Here is a 6,000-nt window from a genome sequence, read left to right on the forward strand (position 1 = left end):
ATAAATTTAATTGACTTGACTTCCTAGGCTATCAGGTTTCCTAACTTGTCTAACGAAGTAGGTACAAACTTATTTAAAGGGTTTTCAAGTCAACACGGTTTCGTCGCACAGTATCACTATATTGATTTTGCACTAAATACGATTCATAAGGAGTTGGGAAGAAAAATAAGAACCGGAAATTACGATATTGCAATAACACGTATTCAATACCTTGCATTTCTTTTGTTACTTTTTTTATTATTCCTGTCCCTATTCCACCTCAATTTTTGTGGCAACGCCGCCATTGGAACGTGGATAGTTCGGCTTCTACTGACAATTTAATTTTTTGAAAACTGTCCGACGCTAAAATCCTGGGCCAACCAGTGTATACCATTAGTCGAGTCAAATTAGCTCTAAAAGTAGTATAAACTGGATGTTGTCAATTCACTGAACGAAACCAAGCTATGTAAAAAAATCCGCTGAATCGGAAAAACATAGTCCCCCCGGCCGGAAACGCCCGGAACAGGGCCGTAGCCAGGGGGGTGCGAGAGGGTACCTGGCACCCTCTGGATATTAAGTGGCACCCTCTGACCGATCACGATCAGAATCGTAAAATAAAAATATACAATAGTACTATTTTTGTACATTGTAAATTAATTATCACAAATATACAATAATTGTTGTGCATTATTATTACAATAAATTGAATAAAAATTATTATTATTGATAATTATAATACCTACATACATTTTGTAGTATGAGTACAATAATGGTTATTAGAATTATACAATTTGATTCAAAAGTACCTAACAAGTTTAAATAACTCAAATTCAGACATCTGAAAAGTGAAGTTAAGGACATTCTAGCTCTAGGCTTGTTTCTTGCTTGACAAGTTGGCAACGTCGCTGATTACATTCGAAAAGGAAAGAACTAAAAATATAGACATGAACACACTTCTAAAAGAATTTCATAATGCCAAAGAGAGAAGGTTGCAACTATTTTAATGAATATATTCCAGCTTTTTTCTATTGTTATAAATAAATTGTACTTATTAGATAAACTATATTTTTATCTAATATTTTTATGTATGCTTAAATATTGATTCGATTGACTTATATTTGTGTTACGTTTATTTTATGTTACACCTTTTGTTTTTTTTTAATATATAATATATATTGGCTAAAATTAGTTTTTTTATATATTTTTTGCTTTTTTGACAAAACAAGTCTCTCGAGATTTCATTTTTGTAAACAATAAGTGCACCCTCTAACATTTCGTTTGCACCTTTACAATTTTCGTTCTAGCTACGGCTCTGGCCCGGAACATATGTTACCTATAAACAAAAAAACGAAGAAAAAATAGGAAAATGTCGTGTTTTTTCACATTTGACTGCCAATATCGCGTTAACTATTGCTCTGAGGGAAAAATTGAATAAAAATGAACTTGTTTAGAATAAAATTTTCTATAAGTCCGGTCCGGAACGCTCATTTTCAACTGTTATTGTTTTTTAGGGAAAAATGTAAAGACAGTAATCTCTAAAATTAACACTTTGTTATTACTAAGTAAAATTCATTCGATCTTTTTGAAAATCCGTATTTAGTAACTACTTTTGATAACAAAACAATATGACAAACCAGATCATACTCATTGATTAATTAAATAAACAAGTAGAAAAAGAGATGCTTTGTCTTTCAAACTGGGGGAGTACAAGAGTGTTCACAATTTTTTTATACATATTATAACCCTAAAACAATGTTTTCCAATAATTGTCCCGATGATTCCTGCAAATCGACGGACTGTGCAATTTTTTTTCCAAAATTCGATGAATTTTCTTAGTTAACAAATGGACTAACTCCCGAAATATAACAAAATAATATAACTCTATAATAGACGTATGTAAAGCTCTCGGAAAGCCGTACATTAAAAAAAAATACGTCCAAATCCGATTAATAGTTCACGAGAAATCAGCTTTTGACTTTGACGCCAGTTTTCGAAATAACAACCAAAAATGATTTTGCACATCGGGTCGCACCGATCGATTCTTTAGAGCGTGAACTTTTTCATGCTTCTATTTCATGATGATGAATGATTTTTATTAATCCGAGTGCCAAGGGCCGATTATAGAGTTACTTTTGTTGTTAAATCTCGGAAGCTATTCGATTTGTTAGTTAACTAAAAAAATTCCACAGTCCATTGATTTGCAAAAATGATCGGGACAATTATTGGAAAAGATTGTTTTACGGTTCCACTATGTATAAAAAAATTGGGAACGCTCATGTAGTCCCCCAGTTTGAAAAACAAAGCATCCCTTTTTCTACTTGTTTATTTAATTAATCAATGAGTATGAAACCTACAGTGATCTGGTTTGTCATATTGTTTAGTTATCAAAGTAGTTACTAAATACGGATTTTCAAAAAGATCGAATGAATGTTACTTAGTAATAACAAAGTGTTAATTTTACAGATTACTTTTTTCCATAAATAAATAACAGTTTAAAATGAGCGTTCCGGACCCACTGTATCTTATAGAAAATTTTATTCTAAACAAGTTCATTTCTATTCATTTTTTCCCTCCGGCAATAGTTAACGAGATATTCGAAGTCAAATGTGAAACACGACATTTTTGCATTTTTTCTTCGTTTTTTGTTTATAGCAATATGTTTCGGGCGTTTCCGGCCAAGGGGACTATGATTTTCAGATTCAGCGAATTTTTTTACATAGGATGCGCTTGGTGCCGTTGAGTGAAGTGACAACATCCAGCCCAAACCGTAATTTGACTGGACTACATGACAACCAAATTATTTTGAATATGGAGAATTACGCAATTTACATCCTGGTCGATTAGTTCACAAAAACATTTTTATCTGGTGAACCTTCTTATATACACGATAAGTTAAAATTTTTAAGTAACCTTCACCAAAATGAGTGTGTTTATTGCATAATTTGTTTATTAATTAGCTTATCGCACAGTTCTATGCAATCTGTTATAATATTCATTTTAGAGAGGGTTATCTTGGTAACCCGATCTGATCTGTATAAAAAGACAAGTTGACAGCTGTTTGATGCAGAAATCTTTAAGCAATCATGAAGATATTAATAACGTTAGTATATATTTCCGCAGTTCTTTCCGTAGCGCTTGGATGGACAAGCATAGAAGAAGTTCCAGGTATTTATAATCATGCATATATTCTGCAACTAACAAAATTTTGGACTATTTCAGTCAATTCTGAATATTGTGAGAGCTCAGACCCGTCTATAGGGAAAGTGAAAATTGGTGTAAGTCAATCAGCAACCGATTGTGTCAGGATAACCTGTTCGCCAGGAACCATTGATCTTGCCGGGTAAGTTAGTAGTTAGTCGCTGTCATAAACACTAGTTGGGCATCCTGGGTTCGAATCCCAGGCAAGGCGCGACTGTTCGTACTTGTATACTGGGTTAGTGAGAGGAAAGCTGATGTCAGCTAAGACACTTTGCCCACAATAAAATATGATAACGACATTATTATTAAATTATTACTTATGCCTTCATTATCAGATGCGGCGTTCGCTCAGTCTCCAAGCCATGCTATTTAGGAGAAAAAGATCTTAGTAAACCGTATCCAGACTGCTGTCCTAAACCTATTTGCCCGTAGATGGAGGAATGCTAGTATGGTATTAATAAGCTTTATAACTGTATGGGTATATAAATATACGTAATTTGAGCGTTTAGTTATTGATTTTATTGGAATAACTGCATCAAAAGGTCTTAAACTTAAAATCGTGGCTTTAGAAAGTTATAGCTAAATGGACTACATCTTTGGGTAGGTATAGCTATAGTGTTTCATGAATTCCTTGTTCTTACCATAGGTACCTTGGCATGTTCGTATACAAAGAATAAGACAAAGCAGAAGTGAATTGACACAAGACCGTCATTTCTTGTCAAGAAGTGTGGAAAAGTTAATACTTCTTGTTTCATAGAGTGCATACGATTATATGTATAAAGAAAGACCTAAACCGCAGTGATCTCCAGTACTGACAGTGATGACCCCACAAAATGGGGTAGTTTCATCACTTTTTCAAGTGGCACATTACGGCAAAAATGGTCTACTTTACCATCCTATTTTTTGGGTTAAAGGTATTGCACCATTGTACCCTATTTTGGTTGAGACTGCGGAGTATCAGGATGTGGGTAAAACCCGGATCCAGACCCGGTTGGTGGGTAAAATCCGGACCCGGACCCGGACCCGAACTTGGTTGGTAAAAGCCGGACCCGGACCCGAACTACGCCAAGGTCAGGGATCACTTTTATGGATTTTTTGTAGTGATCCTTTATAGTTTTATTATTTTCCGGCCACTCTTTTTAACAGCGGCCGCTTGTTCGAAATTTGGACCGCGACTTTTTTATGGTTTAGGAAAGAACCATCAATAGGGTAAAAGTTACAGGGATTCTTGTGGATCGAGAACGGTAAATATACAAAGGCGACCTCATACAATTAGATATAGCAATTTTTGTGAAATTTTAACAGTAGGTCCTTTGAATAAAAGGACCTTCGGTGTGGGTGTGTCACGCATGAGCAGAACCAGCTTCCTTATCTACTGTAAAATATCTGTCTCTATAAAGCCCCTTAAATATGGAGCAATAATTTTTTTTTAACATTACAGACGTTTCCGTAAACCGAGTAGGTATTGGTTTATTGGACATGATACAGGTAGTCGATCTCAGTAACCTTCCAATAAAACATCGAATTAATATAGAGCGACATTCACGTATCTTGTTCGTTAAGTTTTTAAACCTGCAGTATAGAAATTGAAATTTGATTGACACCTATATAATCGACCAATAGAAACTAAAACAAATTTTTTATTGTTTGCGTTTTGTCCGTCCGTCCATCTGTCCGGACCCATTTGGGCGGTTTAGATCTACTTTTAAGGGCATTGTCCTAGAGTCCTGGAATTTTATGCAATAAATAGCATATACCTGAGGAAGGTGTGTCAGACGGCCATCAAATTTTTTAAGCCCCCCCCCCCCCATTACTTCCAGAGATGTTGTTTTTAAAAGTAATTTTGAAAGTATGCCAGGCGGTCTTTAACTGTTTATGTGTAAAGGATCCCCCTCTCCATTAATCATACTAAGAAACATCGATAAATATAGCATTATGTCAACTTTTCTCTAACAATTTGAAAATGCAAGGGTTTACTCAAAAATTCATATCTCTAAGATTAGACTAAGATTTGAGTATTAACATAGAGGAACTATGGTATTAAATAGGACGATCACTTATGTTAAACGGTTTAAGCGATATGAATTTCTTAATGGACCCTTGCATCTTCAAATTCAGCGAGAAAAATTGACATATGCCAAAAACTATGACAGATAGGTAGGTACTTAAATTTTAATTGCGTTGAAGGCAGAATAAACTAACGCATTTAGAAGGAAATAGAAAATTCTATGTTTCTATTAAAAAAACCAAGATGGCACCAATTCCCGGTATTTATGGAAGTAGCACCATCTTGAAATTATTTTATATTTCAATTCGCAATGATCGGTTATGGCTGTAAACCAAATTTCAAGTCTCTATTTCAATTGCAAGGTTAAAAACTTCTAACGAACAGACTACGTGGATCACCCTGTATAAATAAAATGTAAAGCAACTATAAATTAATTAGATTAAATAGGGTTAGGTGGTGCTCGGTACTATGTATTAACAAAAATATATTTACTGCGGGAGAAATTTTTTTATCCTACTCGATAGATCGTCGTAAATCTTCCATGGCATGTCACATTTTCGACAACAAAATGGTCAATACCACCAAGATGCCGGTGGTTTGTATTGTATTACTACGAGAAAAAGATAAGCCTAATTTAACGAAAACAAAAATGAAAAAATGAAAAAGAGGTTTTCGCCTTAAAGAGGGTTACTTGAGCCCATTTTCCATGAATGATAATTACTTGCCGAAAACTCATACAACCGACTATTTATGTGTACAGGAAAATATGTTTTCGTATAAATAAGAAACTTAGCATTGTGCAGCGCTCACACTTG

This window comes from Photinus pyralis, unplaced genomic scaffold, assembly GCF_008802855.1.
Source record: "Photinus pyralis isolate 1611_PpyrPB1 unplaced genomic scaffold, Ppyr1.3 Ppyr1.4_LG7, whole genome shotgun sequence".
Lineage (NCBI taxonomy): Eukaryota > Metazoa > Arthropoda > Insecta > Coleoptera > Lampyridae > Photinus > Photinus pyralis.